The sequence below is a fragment of the Musa acuminata genome, chromosome BXJ2-8, assembly GCF_036884655.1.
Source record: "Musa acuminata AAA Group cultivar baxijiao chromosome BXJ2-8, Cavendish_Baxijiao_AAA, whole genome shotgun sequence".
NCBI lineage: Eukaryota > Viridiplantae > Streptophyta > Magnoliopsida > Zingiberales > Musaceae > Musa > Musa acuminata.
Genome location: NC_088345.1, coordinates 37,264,919 through 37,281,015, shown reverse-complemented (window position 1 = coordinate 37,281,015; position 16,097 = coordinate 37,264,919). Strand labels below are relative to the sequence as shown.

General features: G+C 52.5%; 27 non-coding genes across 27 annotated transcripts; all 27 read right to left on the bottom strand.

Moving 5' to 3' along the window:
* Window positions 1-433: 433 nt before the first annotated feature.
* On the bottom strand, window positions 434-552 carry LOC135620671 (5S ribosomal RNA). The gene has a single exon (XR_010489910.1). It is a non-coding gene; the product is annotated as a 5S ribosomal RNA (ribosomal RNA).
* Window positions 553-1,020: 468 nt separating this feature from the next.
* On the bottom strand, window positions 1,021-1,139 carry LOC135620660 (5S ribosomal RNA). Its single transcript, XR_010489899.1, has one exon. It is a non-coding gene; the product is annotated as a 5S ribosomal RNA (ribosomal RNA).
* A 468-nt stretch (window positions 1,140-1,607) lies between these two features.
* LOC135620649 (5S ribosomal RNA) lies at window positions 1,608-1,726 on the bottom strand. The gene has a single exon (XR_010489888.1). It is a non-coding gene; the product is annotated as a 5S ribosomal RNA (ribosomal RNA).
* A 468-nt stretch (window positions 1,727-2,194) lies between these two features.
* LOC135620638 (5S ribosomal RNA) lies at window positions 2,195-2,313 on the bottom strand. The gene has a single exon (XR_010489877.1). It is a non-coding gene; the product is annotated as a 5S ribosomal RNA (ribosomal RNA).
* A 468-nt stretch (window positions 2,314-2,781) lies between these two features.
* On the bottom strand, window positions 2,782-2,900 carry LOC135620625 (5S ribosomal RNA). The gene has a single exon (XR_010489865.1). It is a non-coding gene; the product is annotated as a 5S ribosomal RNA (ribosomal RNA).
* Window positions 2,901-3,368: 468 nt separating this feature from the next.
* Window positions 3,369-3,487, bottom strand: LOC135620489 (5S ribosomal RNA). The gene has a single exon (XR_010489732.1). It is a non-coding gene; the product is annotated as a 5S ribosomal RNA (ribosomal RNA).
* A 448-nt stretch (window positions 3,488-3,935) lies between these two features.
* Window positions 3,936-4,054, bottom strand: LOC135620613 (5S ribosomal RNA). The gene has a single exon (XR_010489854.1). It is a non-coding gene; the product is annotated as a 5S ribosomal RNA (ribosomal RNA).
* A 468-nt stretch (window positions 4,055-4,522) lies between these two features.
* Window positions 4,523-4,641, bottom strand: LOC135620601 (5S ribosomal RNA). Its single transcript, XR_010489843.1, has one exon. It is a non-coding gene; the product is annotated as a 5S ribosomal RNA (ribosomal RNA).
* A 448-nt stretch (window positions 4,642-5,089) lies between these two features.
* On the bottom strand, window positions 5,090-5,208 carry LOC135621645 (5S ribosomal RNA). Its single transcript, XR_010490808.1, has one exon. It is a non-coding gene; the product is annotated as a 5S ribosomal RNA (ribosomal RNA).
* A 468-nt stretch (window positions 5,209-5,676) lies between these two features.
* Window positions 5,677-5,795, bottom strand: LOC135620488 (5S ribosomal RNA). The gene has a single exon (XR_010489731.1). It is a non-coding gene; the product is annotated as a 5S ribosomal RNA (ribosomal RNA).
* A 448-nt stretch (window positions 5,796-6,243) lies between these two features.
* Window positions 6,244-6,362, bottom strand: LOC135621719 (5S ribosomal RNA). Its single transcript, XR_010490881.1, has one exon. It is a non-coding gene; the product is annotated as a 5S ribosomal RNA (ribosomal RNA).
* A 447-nt stretch (window positions 6,363-6,809) lies between these two features.
* On the bottom strand, window positions 6,810-6,928 carry LOC135621580 (5S ribosomal RNA). The gene has a single exon (XR_010490743.1). It is a non-coding gene; the product is annotated as a 5S ribosomal RNA (ribosomal RNA).
* Window positions 6,929-7,396: 468 nt separating this feature from the next.
* LOC135620590 (5S ribosomal RNA) lies at window positions 7,397-7,515 on the bottom strand. The gene has a single exon (XR_010489832.1). It is a non-coding gene; the product is annotated as a 5S ribosomal RNA (ribosomal RNA).
* Window positions 7,516-7,983: 468 nt separating this feature from the next.
* On the bottom strand, window positions 7,984-8,102 carry LOC135620578 (5S ribosomal RNA). The gene has a single exon (XR_010489821.1). It is a non-coding gene; the product is annotated as a 5S ribosomal RNA (ribosomal RNA).
* Window positions 8,103-8,570: 468 nt separating this feature from the next.
* On the bottom strand, window positions 8,571-8,689 carry LOC135620566 (5S ribosomal RNA). Its single transcript, XR_010489810.1, has one exon. It is a non-coding gene; the product is annotated as a 5S ribosomal RNA (ribosomal RNA).
* A 468-nt stretch (window positions 8,690-9,157) lies between these two features.
* On the bottom strand, window positions 9,158-9,276 carry LOC135620555 (5S ribosomal RNA). Its single transcript, XR_010489797.1, has one exon. It is a non-coding gene; the product is annotated as a 5S ribosomal RNA (ribosomal RNA).
* Window positions 9,277-9,746: 470 nt separating this feature from the next.
* On the bottom strand, window positions 9,747-9,865 carry LOC135620543 (5S ribosomal RNA). The gene has a single exon (XR_010489786.1). It is a non-coding gene; the product is annotated as a 5S ribosomal RNA (ribosomal RNA).
* A 468-nt stretch (window positions 9,866-10,333) lies between these two features.
* LOC135620532 (5S ribosomal RNA) lies at window positions 10,334-10,452 on the bottom strand. Its single transcript, XR_010489775.1, has one exon. It is a non-coding gene; the product is annotated as a 5S ribosomal RNA (ribosomal RNA).
* A 470-nt stretch (window positions 10,453-10,922) lies between these two features.
* Window positions 10,923-11,041, bottom strand: LOC135620521 (5S ribosomal RNA). Its single transcript, XR_010489764.1, has one exon. It is a non-coding gene; the product is annotated as a 5S ribosomal RNA (ribosomal RNA).
* A 468-nt stretch (window positions 11,042-11,509) lies between these two features.
* Window positions 11,510-11,628, bottom strand: LOC135621705 (5S ribosomal RNA). Its single transcript, XR_010490867.1, has one exon. It is a non-coding gene; the product is annotated as a 5S ribosomal RNA (ribosomal RNA).
* Window positions 11,629-12,095: 467 nt separating this feature from the next.
* On the bottom strand, window positions 12,096-12,214 carry LOC135620509 (5S ribosomal RNA). The gene has a single exon (XR_010489752.1). It is a non-coding gene; the product is annotated as a 5S ribosomal RNA (ribosomal RNA).
* A 424-nt stretch (window positions 12,215-12,638) lies between these two features.
* Window positions 12,639-12,757, bottom strand: LOC135621663 (5S ribosomal RNA). The gene has a single exon (XR_010490826.1). It is a non-coding gene; the product is annotated as a 5S ribosomal RNA (ribosomal RNA).
* A 468-nt stretch (window positions 12,758-13,225) lies between these two features.
* Window positions 13,226-13,344, bottom strand: LOC135620498 (5S ribosomal RNA). Its single transcript, XR_010489741.1, has one exon. It is a non-coding gene; the product is annotated as a 5S ribosomal RNA (ribosomal RNA).
* A 448-nt stretch (window positions 13,345-13,792) lies between these two features.
* LOC135621644 (5S ribosomal RNA) lies at window positions 13,793-13,911 on the bottom strand. The gene has a single exon (XR_010490807.1). It is a non-coding gene; the product is annotated as a 5S ribosomal RNA (ribosomal RNA).
* A 468-nt stretch (window positions 13,912-14,379) lies between these two features.
* Window positions 14,380-14,498, bottom strand: LOC135620486 (5S ribosomal RNA). Its single transcript, XR_010489729.1, has one exon. It is a non-coding gene; the product is annotated as a 5S ribosomal RNA (ribosomal RNA).
* A 448-nt stretch (window positions 14,499-14,946) lies between these two features.
* LOC135620487 (5S ribosomal RNA) lies at window positions 14,947-15,065 on the bottom strand. The gene has a single exon (XR_010489730.1). It is a non-coding gene; the product is annotated as a 5S ribosomal RNA (ribosomal RNA).
* Window positions 15,066-15,512: 447 nt separating this feature from the next.
* On the bottom strand, window positions 15,513-15,631 carry LOC135620476 (5S ribosomal RNA). The gene has a single exon (XR_010489719.1). It is a non-coding gene; the product is annotated as a 5S ribosomal RNA (ribosomal RNA).
* Between the last annotated feature and the right edge of the window lie 466 nt (window positions 15,632-16,097).

Genomic DNA, 16,097 nt, shown 5'->3' with positions numbered 1-16,097 from the left:
GTCCCTCGCCTTTGTACTCTCGAACGATCTCGGAATCGCCATTGTCGGATCTCTCCGATGCCCACGAGGCCGACCGCGTACCGGACACGGCAAGCGCGCGCCGAAACCATCGGGACTTTCTCGAACGAACTCGGAATCGCTATTGCGGCCCCATTCCGGAAAGCTCTCTCCGAGCCCCACGAGACTGACTGCGTAGCGGTCACGGCAAATTCCGAGGCCCAAAACCATCGCCTCGGAGGCCGACGGGAGAGGTTTTGGCCGCTCGGGGCGCAAAAACGAGTGCAACAGGGGTCACCCATCCTAGAACCACTGTATGTTTATGAAGAAATTTTTAGATGATGATTTCATTATTCTCCTGCTATATGTTAATGACATATTTATTGTTGGCCATAATGCTGGAAAAATTGAAAAGCTTAAAAGAGGGGCGCAAAAAGGAGTGCAACACGAGGACTTCCCAGGGGGTCACCCATCCTAGTACTACTCTCGCCCAAGCACGCTTAACTTCGGAGTTCTGATGGGATCCGGTGCTTTAGTGCTGGTATGATCGCACTCGTTTTGTGTGCGTCGTCCCTCGCCTTTGTACTCTCGAACGATCTCGGAATCGCCATTGTCGGATCTCTCCGATGCCCACGAGGCCGACCGCGTACCGGACACGGCAAGCGCGCGCCGAAACCATCGGGACTTTCTCGAACGAACTCGGAATCGCTATTGCGGCCCCATTCCGGAAAGCTCTCTCCGAGCCCCACGAGACTGACTGCGTAGCGGTCACGGCAAATTCCGAGGCCCAAAACCATCGCCTCGGAGGCCGACGGGAGAGGTTTTGGCCGCTCGGGGCGCAAAAACGAGTGCAACAGGGGGTCACCCATCCTAGAACCACTGTATGTTTATGAAGAAATTTTTAGATGATGATTTCATTATTCTCCTGCTATATGTTAATGACAAATTTATTGTTGGCCATAATGCTGGAAAAATTGAAAAGCTTAAAAGAGGGTTCTAAGTAAGTCTTTTGGGGCGCAAAATGGAGTGCAACACGAGGACTTCCCAGGGGGTCACCCATCCTAGTACTACTCTCGCCCAAGCACGCTTAACTTCGGAGTTCTGATGGGATCCGGTGCTTTAGTGCTGGTATGATCGCACTCGTTTTGTGTGCGTCGTCCCTCGCCTTTGTACTCTCGAACGATCTCGGAATCGCCATTGTCGGATCTCTCCGATGCCCACGAGGCCGACCGCGTACCGGACACGGCAAGCGCGCGCCGAAACCATCGGGACTTTCTCGAACGAACTCGGAATCGCTATTGCGGCCCCATTCCGGAAAGCTCTCTCCGAGCCCCACGAGACTGACTGCGTAGCGGTCACGGCAAATTCCGAGGCCCAAAACCATCGCCTCGGAGGCCGACGGGAGAGGTTTTGGCCGCTCGGGGCGCAAAAACGAGTGCAACAGGGGGTCACCCATCCTAGAACCACTGTATGTTTATGAAGAAATTTTTAGATGATGATTTCATTATTCTCCTGCTATATGTTAATGACATATTTATTGTTGGCCATAATGCTGGAAAAATTGAAAAGCTTAAAAGAGGGTTCTAAGTAAGTCTTTTGGGGCGCAAAAAGGAGTGCAACACGAGGACTTCCCAGGGGGTCACCCATCCTAGTACTACTCTCGCCCAAGCACGCTTAACTTCGGAGTTCTGATGGGATCCGGTGCTTTAGTGCTGGTATGATCGCACTCATTTTGTGTGCGTCGTCCCTCGCCTTTGTACTCTCGAACGATCTCGGAATCGCCATTGTCGGATCTCTCCGATGCCCACGAGGCCGACCGCGTACCGGACACGGCAAGCGCGCGCCGAAACCATCGGGACTTTCTCGAACGAACTCGGAATCGCTATTGCGGCCCCATTCCGGAAAGCTCTCTCCGAGCCCCACGAGACTGACTGCGTAGCGGTCACGGCAAATTCCGAGGCCCAAAACCATCGCCTCGGAGGCCGACGGGAGAGGTTTTGGCCGCTCGGGGCGCAAAAACGAGTGCAACAGGGGGTCACCCATCCTAGAACCACTGTATGTTTATGAAGAAATTTTTAGATGATGATTTCATTATTCTCCTGCTATATGTTAATGACAAATTTATTGTTGGCCATAATGCTGGAAAAATTGAAAAGCTTAAAAGAGGGTTCTAAGTAAGTCTTTTGGGGCGCAAAAAGGAGTGCAACACGAGGACTTCCCAGGGGGTCACCCATCCTAGTACTACTCTCGCCCAAGCACGCTTAACTTCGGAGTTCTGATGGGATCCGGTGCTTTAGTGCTGGTATGATCGCACTCGTTTTGTTTGCGTCGTCCCTCGCCTTTGTACTCTCGAACGATCTCGGAATCGCCATTGTCGGATCTCTCCGATGCCCACGAGGCCGACCGCGTACCGGACACGGCAAGCGCGCGCCGAAACCATCGGGACTTTCTCGAACGAACTCGGAATCGCTATTGCGGCCCCATTCCGGAAAGCTCTCTCCGAGCCCCACGAGACTGACTGCGTAGCGGTCACGGCAAATTCCGAGGCCCAAAACCATCGCCTCGGAGGCCGACGGGAGAGGTTTTGGCCGCTCGGGGCGCAAAAACGAGTGCAACAGGGGGTCACCCATCCTAGAACCACTGTATGTTTATGAAGAAATTTTTAGATGATGATTTCATTATTCTCCTGCTATATGTTAATGACAAATTTATTGTTGGCCATAATGCTGGAAAAATTGAAAAGCTTAAAAGAGGGTTCTAAGTAAGTCTTTTGGGGCGCAAAAAGGAGTGCAACACGAGGACTTCCCAGGGGGTCACCCATCCTAGTACTACTCTCGCCCAAGCACGCTTAACTTCGGAGTTCTGATGGGATCCGGTGCTTTAGTGCTGGTATGATCGCACTCGTTTTGTTTGCGTCGTCCCTCGCCTTTGTACTCTCGAACGATCTCGGAATCGCCATTGTCGGATCTCTCCGATGCCCACGAGGCCGACCGCGTACCGGACACGGCAAGCGCGCGCCGAAACCATCGGGACTTTCTCGAACGAACTCGGAATCGCTATTGCGGCCCCATTCCGGAAAGCTCTCTCCGAGCCCCACGAGACTGACTGCGTAGCGGTCACGGCAAATTCCGAGGCCCAAAACCATCGCCTCGGAGGCCGACGGGAGAGGTTTTGGCCGCTCGGGGCGCAAAAACGAGTGCAACAGGGGGTCACCCATCCTAGAACCACTGTATGTTTATGAAGAAATTTTTAGATGATGATTTCATTATTCTCCTGCTATATGTTAATGACATATTTATTGTTGGCCATAATGCTGGAAAAATTGAAAAGCTTAAAAGAGGGTTCTAAGTAAGTCTTTTGGGGCGCAAAAAGGAGTGCAACACGAGGACTTCCCAGGGGGTCACCCATCCTAGTACTACTCTCGCCCAAGCACGCTTAACTTCGGAGTTCTGATGGGATCCGTTGCTTTAGTGCTGGTATGATCGCACTCGTTTTGTGTGCGTCGTCCCTCGCCTTTGTACTCTCGAACGATCTCGGAATCGCCATTGTCGGATCTCTCCGATGCCCACGAGGCCGACCGCGTACCGGACACGGCAAGCGCGCGCCGAAACCATCGGGACTTTCTCGAACGAACTCGGAATCGCTATTGCGGCCCCATTCCGGAAAGCTCTCTCCGAGCCCCACGAGACTGACTGCGTAGCGGTCACGGCAAATTCCGAGGCCCAAAACCATCGCCTCGGAGGCCGACGGGAGAGGTTTTGGCCGCTCGGGGCGCAAAAACGAGTGCAACAGGGGGTCACCCATCCTAGAACCACTGTATGTTTATGAAGAAATTTTTAGATGATGATTTCATTATTCTCCTGCTATATGTTAATGACATATTTATTGTTGGCCATAATGCTGGAAAAATTGAAAAGCTTAAAAGAGGGGCGCAAAATGGAGTGCAACACGAGGACTTCCCAGGGGGTCACCCATCCTAGTACTACTCTCGCCCAAGCACGCTTAACTTCGGAGTTCTGATGGGATCCGGTGCTTTAGTGCTGGTATGATCGCACTCGTTTTGTGTGCGTCGTCCCTCGCCTTTGTACTCTCGAACGATCTCGGAATCGCCATTGTCGGATCTCTCCGATGCCCACGAGGCCGACCGCGTACCGGACACGGCAAGCGCGCGCCGAAACCATCGGGACTTTCTCGAACGAACTCGGAATCGCTATTGCGGCCCCATTCCGGAAAGCTCTCTCCGAGCCCCACGAGACTGACTGCGTAGCGGTCACGGCAAATTCCGAGGCCCAAAACCATCGCCTCGGAGGCCGACGGGAGAGGTTTTGGCCGCTCGGGGCGCAAAAACGAGTGCAACAGGGGGTCACCCATCCTAGAACCACTGTATGTTTATGAAGAAATTTTTAGATGATGATTTCATTATTCTCCTGCTATATGTTAATGACATATTTATTGTTGGCCATAATGCTGGAAAAATTGAAAAGCTTAAAAGAGGGTTCTAAGTAAGTCTTTTGGGGCGCAAAAAGGAGTGCAACACGAGGACTTCCCAGGGGGTCACCCATCCTAGTACTACTCTCGCCCAAGCACGCTTAACTTCGGAGTTCTGATGGGATCCGGTGCTTTAGTGCTGGTATGATCGCACTCGTTTTGTTTGCGTCGTCCCTCGCCTTTGTACTCTCGAACGATCTCGGAATCGCCATTGTCGGATCTCTCCGATGCCCACGAGGCCGACCGCGTACCGGACACGGCAAGCGCGCGCCGAAACCATCGGGACTTTCTCGAACGAACTCGGAATCGCTATTGCGGCCCCATTCCGGAAAGCTCTCTCCGAGCCCCACGAGACTGACTGCGTAGCGGTCACGGCAAATTCCGAGGCCCTAAACCATCGCCTCGGAGGCCGACGGGAGAGGTTTTGGCCGCTCGGGGCGCAAAAACGAGTGCAACAGGGGGTCACCCATCCTAGAACCACTGTATGTTTATGAAGAAATTTTTAGATGATGATTTCATTATTCTCCTGCTATATGTTAATGACATATTTATTGTTGGCCATAATGCTGGAAAAATTGAAAAGCTTAAAAGAGGGGCGCAAAAAGGAGTGCAACACGAGGACTTCCCAGGGGGTCACCCATCCTAGTACTACTCTCGCCCAAGCACGCTTAACTTCGGAGTTCTGATGGGATCCGGTGCTTTAGTGCTGGTATGATCGCAATCGTTTTGTGTGCGTCGTCCCTCGCCTTTGTACTCTCGAACGATCTCGGAATCGCCATTGTCGGATCTCTCCGATGCCCACGAGGCCGACCGCGTACCGGACACGGCAAGCGCGCGCCGAAACCATCGGGACTTTCTCGAACGAACTCGGAATCGCTATTGCGGCCCCATTCCGGAAAGCTCTCTCCGAGCCCCACGAGACTGACTGCGTAGCGGTCACGGCAAATTCCGAGGCCCAAAACCATCGCCTCGGAGGCCGACGGGAGAGGTTTTGGCCGCTCGGGGCGCAAAAACGAGTGCAACAGGGGGTCACCCATCCTAGAACCACTGTATGTTTATGAAGAAATTTTTAGATGATGATTTCATTATTCTCCTGCTATATGTTAATGACATATTTATTGTTGGCCATAATGCTGGAAAAATTGAAAAGCTTAAAAGAGGGTTCTAAGTAAGTCTTTTGGGGCGCAAAAAGGAGTGCAACACGAGGACTTCCCAGGGGGTCACCCATCCTAGTACTACTCTCGCCCAAGCACGCTTAACTTCGGAGTTCTGATGGGATCCGTTGCTTTAGTGCTGGTATGATCGCACTCGTTTTGTGTGCGTCGTCCCTCGCCTTTGTACTCTCGAACGATCTCGGAATCGCCATTGTCGGATCTCTCCGATGCCCACGAGGCCGACCGCGTACCGGACACGGCAAGCGCGCGCCGAAACCATCGGGACTTTCTCGAACGAACTCGGAATCGCTATTGCGGCCCCATTCCGGAAAGCTCTCTCCGAGCCCCACGAGACTGACTGCGTAGCGGTCACGGCAAATTCCGAGGCCCAAAACCATCGCCTCGGAGGCCGACGGGAGAGGTTTTGGCCGCTCGGGGCGCAAAAACGAGTGCAACAGGGGGTCACCCATCCTAGAACCACTGTATGTTTATGAAGAAATTTTTAGATGATGATTTCATTATTCTCCTGCTATATGTTAATGACATATTTATTGTTGGCCATAATGCTGGAAAAATTGAAAAGCTTAAAAGAGGGGCGCAAAAAGGAGTGCAACACGAGGACTTCCCAGGGGGTCACCCATCCTAGTACTACTCTCGCCCAAGCACGCTTAACTTCGGAGTTCTGATGGGATCCGATGCTTTAGTGCTGGTATGATCGCACTCGTTTTGTGTGCGTCGTCCCTCGCCTTTGTACTCTCGAACGATCTCGGAATCGCCATTGTCGGATCTCTCCGATGCCCACGAGGCCGACCGCGTACCGGACACGGCAAGCGCGCGCCGAAACCATCGGGACTTTCTCGAACGAACTCGGAATCGCTATTGCGGCCCCATTCCGGAAAGCTCTCTCCGAGCCCCACGAGACTGACTGCGTAGCGGTCACGGCAAATTCCGAGGCCCAAAACCATCGCCTCGGAGGCCGACGGGAGAGGTTTTGGCCGCTCGGGGCGCAAAAACGAGTGCAACAGGGGTCACCCATCCTAGAACCACTGTATGTTTATGAAGAAATTTTTAGATGATGATTTCATTATTCTCCTGCTATATGTTAATGACATATTTATTGTTGGCCATAATGCTGGAAAAATTGAAAAGCTTAAAAGAGGGGCGCAAAAAGGAATGCAACACGAGGACTTCCCAGGGGGTCACCCATCCTAGTACTACTCTCGCCCAAGCACGCTTAACTTCGGAGTTCTGATGGGATCCGGTGCTTTAGTGCTGGTATGATCGCACTCGTTTTGTGTGCGTCGTCCCTCGCCTTTGTACTCTCGAACGATCTCGGAATCGCCATTGTCGGATCTCTCCGATGCCCACGAGGCCGACCGCGTACCGGACACGGCAAGCGCGCGCCGAAACCATCGGGACTTTCTCGAACGAACTCGGAATCGCTATTGCGGCCCCATTCCGGAAAGCTCTCTCCGAGCCCCACGAGACTGACTGCGTAGCGGTCACGGCAAATTCCGAGGCCCAAAACCATCGCCTCGGAGGCCGACGGGAGAGGTTTTGGCCGCTCGGGGCGCAAAAACGAGTGCAACAGGGGGTCACCCATCCTAGAACCACTGTATGTTTATGAAGAAATTTTTAGATGATGATTTCATTATTCTCCTGCTATATGTTAATGACAAATTTATTGTTGGCCATAATGCTGGAAAAATTGAAAAGCTTAAAAGAGGGTTCTAAGTAAGTCTTTTGGGGCGCAAAATGGAGTGCAACACGAGGACTTCCCAGGGGGTCACCCATCCTAGTACTACTCTCGCCCAAGCACGCTTAACTTCGGAGTTCTGATGGGATCCGGTGCTTTAGTGCTGGTATGATCGCACTCGTTTTGTGTGCGTCGTCCCTCGCCTTTGTACTCTCGAACGATCTCGGAATCGCCATTGTCGGATCTCTCCGATGCCCACGAGGCCGACCGCGTACCGGACACGGCAAGCGCGCGCCGAAACCATCGGGACTTTCTCGAACGAACTCGGAATCGCTATTGCGGCCCCATTCCGGAAAGCTCTCTCCGAGCCCCACGAGACTGACTGCGTAGCGGTCACGGCAAATTCCGAGGCCCAAAACCATCGCCTCGGAGGCCGACGGGAGAGGTTTTGGCCGCTCGGGGCGCAAAAACGAGTGCAACAGGGGGTCACCCATCCTAGAACCACTGTATGTTTATGAAGAAATTTTTAGATGATGATTTCATTATTCTCCTGCTATATGTTAATGACATATTTATTGTTGGCCATAATGCTGGAAAAATTGAAAAGCTTAAAAGAGGGTTCTAAGTAAGTCTTTTGGGGCGCAAAAAGGAGTGCAACACGAGGACTTCCCAGGGGGTCACCCATCCTAGTACTACTCTCGCCCAAGCACGCTTAACTTCGGAGTTCTGATGGGATCCGGTGCTTTAGTGCTGGTATGATCGCACTCATTTTGTGTGCGTCGTCCCTCGCCTTTGTACTCTCGAACGATCTCGGAATCGCCATTGTCGGATCTCTCCGATGCCCACGAGGCCGACCGCGTACCGGACACGGCAAGCGCGCGCCGAAACCATCGGGACTTTCTCGAACGAACTCGGAATCGCTATTGCGGCCCCATTCCGGAAAGCTCTCTCCGAGCCCCACGAGACTGACTGCGTAGCGGTCACGGCAAATTCCGAGGCCCAAAACCATCGCCTCGGAGGCCGACGGGAGAGGTTTTGGCCGCTCGGGGCGCAAAAACGAGTGCAACAGGGGGTCACCCATCCTAGAACCACTGTATGTTTATGAAGAAATTTTTAGATGATGATTTCATTATTCTCCTGCTATATGTTAATGACAAATTTATTGTTGGCCATAATGCTGGAAAAATTGAAAAGCTTAAAAGAGGGTTCTAAGTAAGTCTTTTGGGGCGTAAAAAGGAGTGCAACACGAGGACTTCCCAGGGGGTCACCCATCCTAGTACTACTCTCGCCCAAGCACGCTTAACTTCGGAGTTCTGATGGGATCCGGTGCTTTAGTGCTGGTATGATCGCACTCGTTTTGTGTGCGTCGTCCCTCGCCTTTGTACTCTCGAACGATCTCGGAATCGCCATTGTCGGATCTCTCCGATGCCCACGAGGCCGACCGCGTACCGGACACGGCAAGCGCGCGCCGAAACCATCGGGACTTTCTCGAACGAACTCGGAATCGCTATTGCGGCCCCATTCCGGAAAGCTCTCTCCGAGCCCCACGAGACTGACTGCGTAGCGGTCACGGCAAATTCCGAGGCCCAAAACCATCGCCTCGGAGGCCGACGGGAGAGGTTTTGGCCGCTCGGGGCGCAAAAACGAGTGCAACAGGGGGTCACCCATCCTAGAACCACTGTATGTTTATGAAGAAATTTTTAGATGATGATTTCATTATTCTCCTGCTATATGTTAATGACAAATTTATTGTTGGCCATAATGCTGGAAAAATTGAAAAGCTTAAAAGAGGGTTCTAAGTAAGTCTTTTGGGGCGCAAAATGGAGTGCAACACGAGGACTTCCCAGGGGGTCACCCATCCTAGTACTACTCTCGCCCAAGCACGCTTAACTTCGGAGTTCTGATGGGATCCGGTGCTTTAGTGCTGGTATGATCGCACTCGTTTTGTGTGCGTCGTCCCTCGCCTTTGTACTCTCGAACGATCTCGGAATCGCCATTGTCGGATCTCTCCGATGCCCACGAGGCCGACCGCGTACCGGACACGGCAAGCGCGCGCCGAAACCATCGGGACTTTCTCGAACGAACTCGGAATCGCTATTGCGGCCCCATTCCGGAAAGCTCTCTCCGAGCCCCACGAGACTGACTGCGTAGCGGTCACGGCAAATTCCGAGGCCCAAAACCATCGCCTCGGAGGCCGACGGGAGAGGTTTTGGCCGCTCGGGGCGCAAAAACGAGTGCAACAGGGGGTCACCCATCCTAGAACCACTGTATGTTTATGAAGAAATTTTTAGATGATGATTTCATTATTCTCCTGCTATATGTTAATGACATATTTATTGTTGGCCACATAATGCTGGAAAAATTGAAAAGCTTAAAAGAGGGTTCTAAGTAAGTCTTTTGGGGCGCAAAAAGGAGTGCAACACGAGGACTTCCCAGGGGGTCACCCATCCTAGTACTACTCTCGCCCAAGCACGCTTAACTTCGGAGTTCTGATGGGATCCGGTGCTTTAGTGCTGGTATGATCGCACTCATTTTGTGTGCGTCGTCCCTCGCCTTTGTACTCTCGAACGATCTCGGAATCGCCATTGTCGGATCTCTCCGATGCCCACGAGGCCGACCGCGTACCGGACACGGCAAGCGCGCGCCGAAACCATCGGGACTTTCTCGAACGAACTCGGAATCGCTATTGCGGCCCCATTCCGGAAAGCTCTCTCCGAGCCCCACGAGACTGACTGCGTAGCGGTCACGGCAAATTCCGAGGCCCAAAACCATCGCCTCGGAGGCCGACGGGAGAGGTTTTGGCCGCTCGGGGCGCAAAAACGAGTGCAACAGGGGGTCACCCATCCTAGAACCACTGTATGTTTATGAAGAAATTTTTAGATGATGATTTCATTATTCTCCTGCTATATGTTAATGACAAATTTATTGTTGGCCATAATGCTGGAAAAATTGAAAAGCTTAAAAGAGGGTTCTAAGTAAGTCTTTTGGGGCGTAAAAAGGAGTGCAACACGAGGACTTCCCAGGGGGTCACCCATCCTAGTACTACTCTCGCCCAAGCACGCTTAACTTCGGAGTTCTGATGGGATCCGGTGCTTTAGTGCTGGTATGATCGCACTCGTTTTGTTTGCGTCGTCCCTCGCCTTTGTACTCTCGAACGATCTCGGAATCGCCATTGTCGGATCTCTCCGATGCCCACGAGGCCGACCGCGTACCGGACACGGCAAGCGCGCGCCGAAACCATCGGGACTTTCTCGAACGAACTCGGAATCGCTATTGCGGCCCCATTCCGGAAAGCTCTCTCCGAGCCCCACGAGACTGACTGCGTAGCGGTCACGGCAAATTCCGAGGCCCAAAACCATCGCCTCGGAGGCCGACGGGAGAGGTTTTGGCCGCTCGGGGCGCAAAAACGAGTGCAACAGGGGGTCACCCATCCTAGAACCACTGTATGTTTATGAAGAAATTTTTAGATGATGATTTCATTATTCTCCTGCTATATGTTAATGACATATTTATTGTTGGCCACATAATGCTGGAAAAATTGAAAAGCTTAAAAGAGGGTTCTAAGTAAGTCTTTTGGGGCGCAAAAAGGAGTGCAACACGAGGACTTCCCAGGGGGTCACCCATCCTAGTACTACTCTCGCCCAAGCACGCTTAACTTCGGAGTTCTGATGGGATCCGGTGCTTTAGTGCTGGTATGATCGCACTCATTTTGTGTGCGTCGTCCCTCGCCTTTGTACTCTCGAACGATCTCGGAATCGCCATTGTCGGATCTCTCCGATGCCCACGAGGCCGACCGCGTACCGGACACGGCAAGCGCGCGCCGAAACCATCGGGACTTTCTCGAACGAACTCGGAATCGCTATTGCGGCCCCATTCCGGAAAGCTCTCTCCGAGCCCCACGAGACTGACTGCGTAGCGGTCACGGCAAATTCCGAGGCCCAAAACCATCGCCTCGGAGGCCGACGGGAGAGGTTTTGGCCGCTCGGGGCGCAAAAACGAGTGCAACAGGGGGTCACCCATCCTAGAACCACTGTATGTTTATGAAGAAATTTTTAGATGATGATTTCATTATTCTCCTGCTATATGTTAATGACAAATTTATTGTTGGCCATAATGCTGGAAAAATTGAAAAGCTTAAAAGAGGGTTCTAAGTAAGTCTTTTGGGGCGTAAAAAGGAGTGCAACACGAGGACTTCCCAGGGGGTCACCCATCCTAGTACTACTCTCGCCCAAGCACGCTTAACTTCGGAGTTCTGATGGGTTCCGGTGCTTTAGTGCTGGTATGATCGCACTCGTTTTGTTTGCGTCGTCCCTCGCCTTTGTACTCTCGAACGATCTCGGAATCGCCATTGTCGGATCTCTCCGATGCCCACGAGGCCGACCGCGTACCGGACACGGCAAGCGCGCGCCGAAACCATCGGGACTTTCTCGAACGAACTCGGAATCGCTATTGCGGCCCCATTCCGGAAAGCTCTCTCCGAGCCCCACGAGACTGACTGCGTAGCGGTCACGGCAAATTCCGAGGCCCAAAACCATCGCCTCGGAGGCCGACGGGAGAGGTTTTGGCCGCTCGGGGCGCAAAAACGAGTGCAACAGGGGGTCACCCATCCTAGAACCACTGTATGTTTATGAAGAAATTTTTAGATGATGATTTCATTATTCTCCTGCTATATGTTAATGACAAATTTATTGTTGGCCATAATGCTGGAAAAATTGAAAAGCTTAAAAGAGGGTTCTAAGTATTCTTTTGGGGCGCAAAAAGGAGTGCAACACGAGGACTTCCCAGGGGGTCACCCATCCTAGTACTACTCTCGCCCAAGCACGCTTAACTTCGGAGTTCTGATGGGATCCGGTGCTTTAGTGCTGGTATGATCGCACTCGTTTTGTTTGCGTCGTCCCTCGCCTTTGTACTCTCGAACGATCTCGGAATCGCCATTGTCGGATCTCTCCGATGCCCACGAGGCCGACCGCGTACCGGACACGGCAAGCGCGCGCCGAAACCATCGGGACTTTCTCGAACGAACTCGGAATCGCTATTGCGGCCCCATTCCGGAAAGCTCTCTCCGAGCCCCACGAGACTGACTGCGTAGCGGTCACGGCAAATTCCGAGGCCCAAAACCATCGCCTCGGAGGCCGACGGGAGAGGTTTTGGCCGCTCGGGGCGCAAAAACGAGTGCAACAGGGGGTCACCCATCCTAGAACCACTGTATGTTTATGAAGAAATTTTTAGATGATGATTTCATTATTCTCCTGCTATATGTTAATGACATATTTATTAACACGAGGACTTTTGGGGCGCAAAAAGGAGTGCAGCACGAGGACTTCCCAGGGGGTCACCCATCCTAGTACTACTCTCGCCCAAGCACGCTTAACTTCGGAGTTCTGATGGGATCCGGTGCTTTAGTGCTGGTATGATCGCACTCGTTTTGTGTGCGTCGTCCCTCGCCTTTGTACTCTCGAACGATCTCGGAATCGCCATTGTCGGATCTCTCCGATGCCCACGAGGCCGACCGCGTACCGGACACGGCAAGCGCGCGCCGAAACCATCGGGACTTTCTCGAACGAACTCGGAATCGCTATTGCGGCCCCATTCCGGAAAGCTCTCTCCGAGCCCCACGAGACTGACTGCGTAGCGGTCACGGCAAATTCCGAGGCCCAAAACCATCGCCTCGGAGGCCGACGGGAGAGGTTTTGGCCGCTCGGGGCGCAAAAACGAGTGCAACAGGGGGTCACCCATCCTAGAACCACTGTATGTTTATGAAGAAATTTTTAGATGATGATTTCATTATTCTCCTGCTATATGTTAATGACATATTTATTGTTGGCCATAATGCTGGAAAAATTGAAAAGCTTAAAAGAGGGTTCTAAGTAAGTCTTTTGGGGCGCAAAAAGGAGTGCAACACGAGGACTTCCCAGGGGGTCACCCATCCTAGTACTACTCTCGCCCAAGCACGCTTAACTTCGGAGTTCTGATGGGATCCGGTGCTTTAGTGCTGGTATGATCGCACTCGTTTTGTTTGCGTCGTCCCTCGCCTTTGTACTCTCGAACGATCTCGGAATCGCCATTGTCGGATCTCTCCGATGCCCATGAGGCCGACCGCGTACCGGACACGGCAAGCGCGCGCCGAAACCATCGGGACTTTCTCGAACGAACTCGGAATCGCTATTGCGGCCCCATTCCGGAAAGCTCTCTCCGAGCCCCACGAGACTGACTGCGTAGCGGTCACGGCAAATTCCGAGGCCCTAAACCATCGCCTCGGAGGCCGACGGGAGAGGTTTTGGCCGCTCGGGGCGCAAAAACGAGTGCAACAGGGGGTCACCCATCCTAGAACCACTGTATGTTTATGAAGAAATTTTTAGATGATGATTTCATTATTCTCCTGCTATATGTTAATGACATATTTATTGTTGGCCATAATGCTGGAAAAATTGAAAAGCTTAAAAGAGGGGCGCAAAAAGGAGTGCAACACGAGGACTTCCCAGGGGGTCACCCATCCTAGTACTACTCTCGCCCAAGCACGCTTAACTTCGGAGTTCTGATGGGATCCGGTGCTTTAGTGCTGGTATGATCGCAATCGTTTTGTGTGCGTCGTCCCTCGCCTTTGTACTCTCGAACGATCTCGGAATCGCCATTGTCGGATCTCTCCGATGCCCACGAGGCCGACCGCGTACCGGACACGGCAAGCGCGCGCCGAAACCATCGGGACTTTCTCGAACGAACTCGGAATCGCTATTGCGGCCCCATTCCGGAAAGCTCTCTCCGAGCCCCACGAGACTGACTGCGTAGCGGTCACGGCAAATTCCGAGGCCCAAAACCATCGCCTCGGAGGCCGACGGGAGAGGTTTTGGCCGCTCGGGGCGCAAAAACGAGTGCAACAGGGGGTCACCCATCCTAGAACCACTGTATGTTTATGAAGAAATTTTTAGATGATGATTTCATTATTCTCCTGCTATATGTTAATGACATATTTATTGTTGGCCATAATGCTGGAAAAATTGAAAAGCTTAAAAGAGGGTTCTAAGTAAGTCTTTTGGGGCGCAAAAAGGAGTGCAACACGAGGACTTCCCAGGGGGTCACCCATCCTAGTACTACTCTCGCCCAAGCACGCTTAACTTCGGAGTTCTGATGGGATCCGTTGCTTTAGTGCTGGTATGATCGCACTCGTTTTGTGTGCGTCGTCCCTCGCCTTTGTACTCTCGAACGATCTCGGAATCGCCATTGTCGGATCTCTCCGATGCCCACGAGGCCGACCGCGTACCGGACACGGCAAGCGCGCGCCGAAACCATCGGGACTTTCTCGAACGAACTCGGAATCGCTATTGCGGCCCCATTCCGGAAAGCTCTCTCCGAGCCCCACGAGACTGACTGCGTAGCGGTCACGGCAAATTCCGAGGCCCAAAACCATCGCCTCGGAGGCCGACGGGAGAGGTTTTGGCCGCTCGGGGCGCAAAAACGAGTGCAACAGGGGGTCACCCATCCTAGAACCACTGTATGTTTATGAAGAAATTTTTAGATGATGATTTCATTATTCTCCTGCTATATGTTAATGACATATTTATTGTTGGCCATAATGCTGGAAAAATTGAAAAGCTTAAAAGAGGGGCGCAAAAAGGAGTGCAACACGAGGACTTCCCAGGGGGTCACCCATCCTAGTACTACTCTCGCCCAAGCACGCTTAACTTCGGAGTTCTGATGGGATCCGGTGCTTTAGTGCTGGTATGATCGCACTCGTTTTGTGTGCGTCGTCCCTCGCCTTTGTACTCTCGAACGATCTCGGAATCGCCATTGTCGGATCTCTCCGATGCCCACGAGGCCGACCGCGTACCGGACACGGCAAGCGCGCGCCGAAACCATCGGGACTTTCTCGAACGAACTCGGAATCGCTATTGCGGCCCCATTCCGGAAAGCTCTCTCCGAGCCCCACGAGACTGACTGCGTAGCGGTCACGGCAAATTCCGAGGCCCAAAACCATCGCCTCGGAGGCCGACGGGAGAGGTTTTGGCCGCTCGGGGCGCAAAAACGAGTGCAACAGGGGTCACCCATCCTAGAACCACTGTATGTTTATGAAGAAATTTTTAGATGATGATTTCATTATTCTCCTGCTATATGTTAATGACATATTTATTGTTGGCCATAATGCTGGAAAAATTGAAAAGCTTAAAAGAGGGGCGCAAAAAGGAGTGCAACACGAGGACTTCCCAGGGGGTCACCCATCCTAGTACTACTCTCGCCCAAGCACGCTTAACTTCGGAGTTCTGATGGGATCCGGTGCTTTAGTGCTGGTATGATCGCACTCGTTTTGTGTGCGTCGTCCCTCGCCTTTGTACTCTCGAACGATCTCGGAATCGCCATTGTCGGATCTCTCCGATGCCCACGAGGCCGACCGCGTACCGGACACGGCAAGCGCGCGCCGAAACCATCGGGACTTTCTCGAACGAACTCGGAATCGCTATTGCGGCCCCATTCCGGAAAGCTCTCTCCGAGCCCCACGAGACTGACTGCGTAGCGGTCACGGCAAATTCCGAGGCCCAAAACCATCGCCTCGGAGGCCGACGGGAGAGGTTTTGGCCGCTCGGGGCGCAAAAACGAGTGCAACAGGGGGTCACCCATCCTAGAACCACTGTATGTTTATGAAGAAATTTTTAGATGATGATTTCATTATTCTCCTGCTATATGTTAATGACAAATTTATTGTTGGCCATAATGCTGGAAAAATTGAAAAGCTTAAAAGAGGGTTCTAAGTAAGTCTTTTGGGGCGTAAA